This window comes from Culex quinquefasciatus, chromosome 1 (assembly GCF_015732765.1).
Source record: "Culex quinquefasciatus strain JHB chromosome 1, VPISU_Cqui_1.0_pri_paternal, whole genome shotgun sequence".
NCBI lineage: Eukaryota > Metazoa > Arthropoda > Insecta > Diptera > Culicidae > Culex > Culex quinquefasciatus.
In genome coordinates, this window is record NC_051861.1 from 27,996,882 (window position 1) to 28,004,684 (window position 7,803).

Consider the following 7,803-nt stretch of genomic DNA (forward strand, 5'->3'; position numbering starts at 1 on the left):
AAATTTGGTAAAATTTGAATTGAAAGGGAACATAAATATATTCTCACTACACAACCAATATTTTTTTATCATTTTATGAATTATGATACTACATACTTGGGTAAGAGGTTATCATTTAGTGATTATAGTGTAATAACACAATTAGAGCTTTTCAATCACAATAAAAAGCTTCAAATACATAATGGCATCTGATAAATCAATTAAAAATATAAGTTGTTTTGTAAATTAAGCTGTTATATAGGAAATACTGAACAGTAAAAAAACATATTTTTTGTTGAATTTAAGATAACTCCGGCTCCGACTCCGACTCCGGGTTATCAGAAATCTTTGGCTCCGACTCCGACTCCGACTCCAGCTCATAAAATTTAGCCGACTCCGGCTCCGACTCCGACTCCAGCTGTTCGAGTTTTGACGACTCCGACTCCGATTCCGACTCCAGGTCCCCAAAAAGACCCGACTCCACCGACTCCGGCTCCGACTCCGACTCCGACTCCACAGCCCTGGTTTAACCATTTTTACAGCTACAATTTTTTTGTTGCTAGAAAAATATTATTTAAAATAAAACAATTGTGAAACAACTAAACTGCAAACCAATGAATATAGATAAAATTTCCTGTAAAAAAAAACTCATTCAGTGCAGGGTTAATGCAAAGAGGCGAGAAATCGACGATAGTTATGCTTCAATTTATATTTGCATAAAATTGCGAATTCAATTTGCATGTTGGCAGAAGCAGAAAGCTCGCGTTCAACCTAAGAAAAGCAAAACACCAAAGTGAAATTGGTGCAGCAGGATTTTTACGACCAAAATCGAACGAAAAAAAAACACAACCTCGCCAGTTTTGTGGTCACTCGTCGTCGTTCGGAGACGGTCGGAAATTAATTAAAAACTTGTTTAATTTTATAATGAATCTCATTTTTCGCGTAATTTATTCGCTCAGCAACGGCGGGAGAGCGCAAATTTTGCGCTTGGAATTGCAAATTAATGTCCCCTCCTCTCTCGAGGAAAGGAGTGCGAACCTGCTGAACTTTTCGATGCGGAAATGGAGAGCAGCTACTGGAGTTAAGCTTCGGAGGAGATCTTAATCGAACTTGTTGCGACTGGTGTGGATTAAATTAAGTTAGGTTTCTAAGGAGGAATTGAATTTGTGGCGACGGAAAAATAATATTTCCGGAAACGACTTGAAAGATTGGCTGAAGCTGATTTGAGGAGCTAACTTTTACTCAAAAATCTTTCATTTAGATTTCCATATTTTTTTTCTTTGAATATTTTCTATTCCATATATAGCTAATCAATCTCTATCCATATTTTTTTAAATATTATTTTCATAAAAAATCTTTCAAATTTATTCCACTAAAAACGAAAAAAAAGGGGTTAAACTTGCCAACTACATTGCTAAACGTTCACCAGCAACAAACTTCTCCATTCCGTTACATAAAATAATTTGCCACCACGTCACGACGGCAACGCTCGGCGGTGCGTGACGAAATCCATCATTTTCTCCCGAGCTAATGTAATTAGCCGAATAGTTTCTGCTGTATACATCCATCCATTAGCCGTTCGTTGATTGCGTCCATCATACACAATATCGGAGGCGTTCATTGAGTTGTCGTTTGACGCCATCCACATGTCGCACAGGTCTCAACGCTGGCTTTTCCCGGGCCCCACAAAACAATCGCGCAACAATCCGAAACGGGAGACAACCACATAATTCACACTAATTACCACAAAATGATATTTTCCCACGCTGGCCTTCGACTGAGCTTTCCCCCCGTGCTACGAGGAGCTCCAAGTACAAGGAGCTCGGACGTCAACGGACCTCAAGGCTTGTACGGGGAGGGGGCTGGTGTAGGGCCAGCAGGCTTGACAAACGTCGAAGCTTTCGTGTTAATCTCAAATTCAGCAGCACCCATCAGCGTAAACTTTTTTTATTCCTCATGTGGGACGTTCATAAACTAGGGTCATGGGTTTATAACAGCATTTCAAAAAACACATGAACTGATTTTATATTTATAAAAATAAAAATTATTTCCAATCACTCCTGAAAGTTTCATGAAGATATTTCATGTTTCAAGTAAGTAACAGACGATTTAAGTTTGAAATTTTGCCATGCACAAAGCGAACTGTCAAACTTTGTGAGCGTTTTTCTCTAAACACAGAGTTAATCTACGGGTGCCACGATATCTCGAGATGGGATGGACCGAATTAGCTGATATTTGGGATGAAGACTCTCAAGACATATCCCGTGTGCATGACGAAGCCCAATTTTTTGATTTAGCTTTTTAAAACAATACAAAAATCAAAACTAACGATTTTTAATATGGAAAACTTAAAAATATTTTTATTTTTTTTAAACTAAACTTTTTGAAAATCGGCCTTCGTCATGCACACGGAAACTGTTTAACGAGATTTGGTGAAAACAGTGTTGTGATATCGTAGCACCCATTTTTGAAACTGCTTACTTCAAATAGCTATATCTCGGCAACGATACATCCAAATGTCTTCGAATTTGTTTTGTTAATAGTTGAAAATGTATTTTTAATATATTTTAATGCTCTGAAAACAATTTTAAAAAAAGTTTAAGTGTGTGCTCATACCAACCTCTGACATTTTTGCCGGTTTACATGTATGTAACCCCTTTAAAAAAGACAGGGGAATAGGGTATTTTAACCATAAGTAGACACTAGGGTGACAAGAAAATCCGAAAATTTTGTAATATCTTAAGAGTTACCCTCTGGTTCGATTCTTTAGACAATAATAAGTACTGTGTTAATTTCGAGCCAAATCGGTTAAGGTTAAATGATCGCTTTTTATCGTTAAAGCTTATATGGGGAAAATCGCAAAAATGTATAGGAAAAAACATCGTTTCAGTATTTTTCTACCAGGTGGCACTCGACTCTCTCAAAATTGCTCAAGTATGAGGTTCTTGAAGGAAATTCATGTACTGCAATTATTAATAATGACAAGAAAAGTGCTTGGGGCGTAATCTTATCACAAGACTTTCCAGCATGCTTTCATCGGACTGGCTGCGTTTGTGTTAGATTAGATTAGAAATGATGTTTTTCCCCATACATATAACGATAAAAATCGACTCCTAAACCTTAACCAATTTGACTCAAAATTGGCAAAGTTACTTTTTGATTGCCTGAAGAATCGAGCCAAAAGGTATCCCTCATGCCGATTTTTCGTTATTGTCACCCTAGTAGTTTTTGGACTATTTTACAGATAACACTATCAAATTAAAAGAATTCAGTTTCAAACAAAAATCCATTAAAAAAACGCCATAAACTGCTTGGGCCCAAAATTTGAAGCTTTTCCAAAATATTTTTCCAGAGATATAGCCATATTAGTATTTTACGTCTTATTTTTATCGTATTTTTCCTATTAAATTTTTGGTTTTATAAAGAATCATATACTGAACATCAAATTCGAAGTACCGGCTCGTTCTCACTCGAAAGATCGACAAGTCGTCAATTCGAAGCAAAAACGCCAGCACATTTACGCTGCGCGTGAAAGTGTTCCTTCCACGGCTACGTAACGACTGTCATCCACATACAAGGCGAGTGAAGTCAAAATCGAACCAAGATCGAACCAAGTTTTTGGCGCATAGCTTTGAAAAGGTCGTAAGCGCGTCGATCATAATTTAATTTTTTTTTTGTTAAGTTGATCTTTTGTCCTTTAAAAGATTTACATTTAATCGCGGACTTGAACTTGGAGATCAGCATTTAATTTCATCGAGCACTTAATGTTGGCATATCAACTTTTTGATGTTCAATTAAAATAGTTTTAAACAAAAACGGAAATTTAGTGAGTATTTTAAAAGCGCAATTTATTTTAAACCAACGGTCAGGAAGAATCAAATGTAATTTACGTTATTTCAAGGAAATTGAATCTATTTCATTTTTAATATAGTGTATTTTGATATATTGCTTGGATGGTCAAGTAAAACCTTGTAATATTTTGATATTATAATTGTTAAATGTGGAGAAATTTACTTAACACTTGTAATCATCTCAAATATATATGCAAAAGATAGTGAAAACTCACAAAAAATAATTTGGAAAAATATTTATGTATGCATTTCATACGACCTTTTCAAAAAACCAAATGTAAACAATATTGACAGCGCTCCTGGCGGTGACTTCAGGAAACTGCATGCGTGTCAGATCCTTGGTTCCTTCTGGCTTCTGACAATAGATCGACAAAGTGCAATATCGATACATATTTTTTTAGTTTATCATAGACTAACATTAAAGACTAAGTACCCCTTATTTTTTTTTTCTAATAATGTCAATCCAATAAGTTTTTCTTAATTAAATATAATTATCTGGCGACCCATAATGTACCTCTGAAATTTAAAAAAAAAAATGGCAATCGAGGTTTAGTCTAAAAAGATTCGAAGCTTTAGGTCAAATTCTCACTGGGTGGTACCATTATGTTTCTGAAAAATTGATTGCACCAATATATTTTTCGGAGCTTCATCATATTGTAAGAAAGGCTCTATTTCACGTCTGGTGATATTAAATCGGGTTTTGAAGTAATGAGAACAGAAACTAATTCATACAACAATTGAAGGCCTGATTTTACAATTTCATGTTGGGCTAAATTACAGGCGAAAATACATATTCAAAATATACAGGAAATACGTCATACCCGAAAGCCCCCCACAAGTAAGAGTCGACAACGACTCTTAGGCGACATTTTGCTGGGTTCGTCGTCAGCAAGACACACGCAATTAATGAAATGTGGGATTGTGTCCAGCCGGCAGGCCGCTTCTTGGCCTTTCTTCACGCTCTCATCTTTAATTCATGCGCGCATTCCGTAATTTGTTATGGCCATTCACCACCAGCACCCGGGGACCCTCTTGTCGGTGGCGGAATCGCCACTAATCAACACGCACGACCAACGCACGATCTCGAGGCTCCTGAGGTGAAGAAGGGTCCCGCGGGGGCAGGACACTGATTAGCGCGCAAAACGGCACAAAATGTGCGCGCATTACGATATGGTTAATCGGATGGAGAAGCTCGAATTCGCTGGTCATCTCTGCGCAATGATCACCGCTGAGGTGCTCAACAAATGAATTAACACACACTCAAAGGGCGGTGAGGAGTTGAAGAGGCGTTAACGAGTGTGAGATAAGGTATTGAGCCCTTTTGAACAGCAAAGTTACATTAGATATAATTTGACAAAGGAATTTGTTTTTAACTTGTTAGTACACGGAACAAAATCCGGTCAGCGGATCCGAAAAATATTCGCGATGAATTCGAAAACGTGAAATGTTTTCGAAATCATCGAGAATGTTTGCGATATTGGAAAAAATGTTTTCGATATCGATGCCAAATGTTTTCAAAATCGCAATCACCATGTTTGCGGTGGGCATTTTTCGTACAGTCCGCCGCAGCCAATGCGTTACGCTGTCAGGATCAGCTGTTCGCATCGTTCGCAAGTAGTAAACAAACATACAACCTAACCTATTCTTGTTCTGTTCGTTGGTTGAGTGTTTATCTCAAAAAGTGTTTCAGATAAATTTCAGTAGTTAGACGGTGAGTATTATAAATAACACTTATTCATATTTACCTTATTTAAATGATTCTAATTATGATTGATTTTCTGATTTGCTTCAGGTTGGCATGGTGGTTTACGACTTTTAATTGTCGGGGGAAGAGTTGTTGAACTCGATATTTTCCATCTGGCCGGTGCAAAAGTGACATCGAAGAAGGCGGTTCCCAAAAGGCAGATCAAACCTTGACGTCAGATCGAGAGCAGGTAAGTTTTGAAAGCTTCTTTCTTGATTGGTGATAACGATTCTAATCTATTTTCAGATTTTTCGGTTCGCAAATCCCGGCGGAGTTGGATGATGTAGAGGACGTAAAAAGGACAAATCCGCAGAGGCACCACTGGACGGAACCTGCTCCACCAGTTCCACCTGCTGCCGTAGCAGTAACCCGAAACATCGTTTATCGTTTCCCAGATCAACAACACATCACTCTGCGCCGGCAACAGTTCCGGGTTAAACAATCATCCAGCGATCCCAGCACATCAGCTTGGATTCTTCCCGTGCTGAAACGAAATCCGACCGACCAATCTGTTTCCGAACAACAAATATCTCCCGCAAGGTCGCGAAACTATGAATTCTGTACCCCAGCGCCACCAGCAATCTCTCCGGCGGTTCATCAACGGAATGAATCCATGCAGATACCGCACACTCCGTGCACCATGTTACGACGACAGCGATTCCAGAAACTCTGGGTTGCCGGTTCCAGACTTGCCGCAGATTCTGAATAGCTTAGTTGAGATGAAACTCATGGCATATTAGACTAATGTAAGTTTCCAATTTTGCCAAAGCTTTTATACAACACTCAAATGCCCCTCTCAAATTCCAGCCGGCGGAACTTTACCTGCCACGACCCGAACTTGGCTGGAGCATCGATGGTTGTGCCCATTTACTCGCCGGTGGAAAATTGTCGGTGGCCAGAAATTCTGAGGCAGCTGTGACAGCTTAAAGTCAAAAAATCAGCTTAAGGTATAAAATCAACTTTTCCATAGAATTAACATGTTCTGTCGAGGATCCAAAGTCTGCGTACGCGAGTTGTGTGTTTTGAGTTTAAAATACAAAAATATCAAAATACAAAAATATAAATATACAAAAATACTACAATACAAAAATACAAAAATACAAAACACAAAAATACAAAAATATAAAAATACAAAAATACAAAAATACAAAAATACAAAAATACAAAAATACAAAAATACAAAAATACAAAAATACAAAAATACAAAAATACAAAAATACAAAAATACAAAAATACAAAAATACAAAAATACAAAAACAAAAATACAAAATACAAAAATACAAAATACAAAAATACAAAATACAAAAATACAAAAATACAAAATACAAAAATACAAAAATACAAAAATACAAAAATACAAAAACAAATACAAAAATACAAAAATACAAAATACAAAAATACAAAATACAAAAATACAAAAATACAAAAATACAAAAATACAAAAATACAAAATACAAAATACAAAAATACAAAATACAAAATACAAAAATACAAAAACAAAAAAATACAAAAATACAAAATACAAAATACAAAAATACAAAAATACAAAATACAAAAATACAAAAATACAAAAATACAAAATACAAAAATACAAAAATACAAAAATACAAAATACAAAAATACAAAAATACAAAAATACAAAAATACAAAAATACAAAATACAAAATACAAAATACAAAATACAAAATACAAAATACAAAATACAAAAATACAAAAATACAAAATACAAAATACAAAAATACAAAATACAAAAATACAAAATACAAAAATACAAAATACAAAATACAAAAATACAAAAATACAAAAATACAAAATACAAAATACAAAAATACAAAAATAAAAATACAAAAATACAAAAATACAAAATACAAAAATACAAAAATACAAAAATACAAAAATACAAAAATACAAAAATACAAAAATACAAAAATACAAAAATACAAAAATACAAAAATACAAAAATACAAAAACAAGACCTCAAAATAATTTTTTTTGCAGAATTTTGAAGAATTTTAGAGAATTTTGAAACAACCAAACTAAAAATTTTAAAAGTAAAAAAAATGGAAAATTTAAGAGAAATTTTTTTTTATTATTTTAGAAAAAAAATAAGAATTTTGTAAAGTTTTAGAGATGTTTGGCTACAATTTTCCATAATTTTAATTTTTTTAAATACAATTAAGAGAATTTTGAAAAATTTAAGAGAATGTTAGAGAATTTTTAAGAGTTTTA

General features: G+C 34.7%; 1 long non-coding RNA gene across 1 annotated transcript; it reads left to right on the plus strand.

Annotated features, from left to right (window-relative positions):
- Positions 1 to 5,415: 5,415 nt before the first annotated feature.
- LOC119765052 lies at positions 5,416 to 6,295 on the plus strand. Its single transcript, XR_005276472.1, has 3 exons — positions 5,416 to 5,541; positions 5,623 to 5,764; positions 5,821 to 6,295. It is a non-coding gene; the product is annotated as an uncharacterized LOC119765052 (long non-coding RNA).
- The last annotated feature ends 1,508 nt before the right edge of the window (positions 6,296 to 7,803 follow it).